The sequence below is a fragment of the Ornithodoros turicata genome, unplaced genomic scaffold (genome assembly GCF_037126465.1).
Source record: "Ornithodoros turicata isolate Travis unplaced genomic scaffold, ASM3712646v1 ctg00001535.1, whole genome shotgun sequence".
NCBI classification, from domain to species: Eukaryota; Metazoa; Arthropoda; class Arachnida; order Ixodida; family Argasidae; genus Ornithodoros; species Ornithodoros turicata.
In genome coordinates, this window is record NW_026999657.1 from 2104 (window position 1) to 4206 (window position 2103).

Here is a 2103-nt window from a genome sequence, read left to right on the forward strand (position 1 = left end):
ATTATTTTGAAATTATGTGTGAATCGTTTTATTTTGTACGTGCGGACTAAAGACGCGTGTATGCGGTATTTGGGAGAAAGGTGGATCCCTGATCAACCATGCTCGTTTATGCTTTCTAAAGTTGAGTTATTTTCAGATTATTGGTGGATCTTTTTTTTTGTACGTGTGGACTAAACACGCGTGTATGCGGTATTTCGGACAATAGTGGATCCCTGATCAACTTTGCTCGTTTACGCTTTCTAATGTTGAATTATTTTCAGATTATTGGTGATTCTTTTTATTTTGTACGTGCGGACTAAACAGGCGTGTATGCAGTATTTGGGACAAGAGTGGATCCCTGATCAACCATGCTCGTTTATGCTTACTAAACTTGAATTATTTTCACAATATAGGTGATTCTTTTTATTTTGTACGTGCGGAATAAAGACGCGTGTATGCGGTATTTGGGACAAGAGTGTATCCCTGATCAACTTTGCTCGTTTACGCTTTCTAAAGTGGAATTATTTTCAGATTATTTGTGATTCTTTTTATTTTGTACGTGCGGACTACACACGCGTTTATGCGGTATTTGGGACAAGAGTGGATCCCTGATCAACTTTGCTCGTTTATGGTTTCTAAAGTTGAATTATTTACAGATTGTAGGTGATTCTTTTTATTTTGTACGTGCGGACTAAAGACGCGTGTATGCGGTATTTGGGACACGAGTGTATCCCTGATCAACTTTGCTTGTTTACGCTTTCTAACGTTGAAAAATTTTCATATTATTGGTGATTCTTTTTATTTTGTACGTGCGGACTAAACACGCGTGGATGCGGTATTTGGGACAAGAGTGGGTCCCTGATCAACTTTGCTCGTTTATGGTTTCTAAAGTTGAATTATTTACAGATTGTAGGTGATTCTTTTTATTTTGTATGTGCGGACTAAATACGCGTGTATGCGGTATTTGGGACACGAGTGTATCCCTGATCAACTTTGCTTGTTTACGCTTTCTAACGTTGCAAATTTTTCATATTATTAGAGATTCATTTTATTTTGTACGTGCGGACTAAGACGCGTGTATGCGCTATTTGGGACAGGGGTGTCTCCCTGCTCAACTTTGCTCGTTTACGCTTTCTAAAGTTGAATTATTTTCAGATTATTGGTGGCTCAATTTATTTTGTACGTGCGGATTAAACACGCGTGTATGTGGTATTTGGGACAAGAGTGGATCCCTGATCAACTATGCTCGTTATGCTTTCTAAAGTCGAATTTTCAAATTATTGGTGATTCTTTTTATTTTATACGTGCGGACTAAAGACGCGTGTATGCGGTGTTTGGGACAAGAGTGGATCACTGAACAACTTTGCTCGTTTACGCTTTCTAAAGTTGAATTATTTTCAGATTATTGGTGATTCCTATTTTGTACGTGCGGACTAAACACGCGTGTATGCGGTATTTGGGACAAGAGTGGGTCCCTGATCAGCTTTGCACGTTTGCTCTTTCTAAAGTCGAATTTTCAAATTATTGGTGATTCTTTTTATTTTATACGTGCGGACTAAAGACGCGTGTATGCGGTATTTGGGACAAGAGTGTATCCCTGATCAACTTTGCTCGTTTACGCTTTCTAAAGTTGAATTATTTTCAGATTATTGGTGATTCTTATTTTGTACGTGCGGACTAAACACGCGTGTATGCGGTATTTGGGACAAGAATGGATTCCTGATCAACTTTGCTCGTTTATGGTTTCTAAATTTGAATTATTTACAGATTATAGGTGATTCTTTTTATTTTGTACGTGCGGACTAAAGACGCGTGTATGCGTTATTTGGGACACGAGTGTATCCCTGATCAACTTTGCTTGTTTACGCTTTCTAAAGTTGAATTATTTTCAGATTATTGGTGATTCTTTTTATTTTGTACGTACGGACTAAACACGCGTGTATGCGGTATTTCGGACAATAGTGGATCCCTGGTCAACTTTGCACATTTACGCTTTCTAAAGTTGAATTATTTTGAAATTATGTGTGAATCGTTTTATTTTGTACGTGCGGACTAAAGACGCGTGTATGCGGTATTTGGGAGAAAGGTGGATCCCTGATCAACCATGCTCGTTTATGCTTTCTA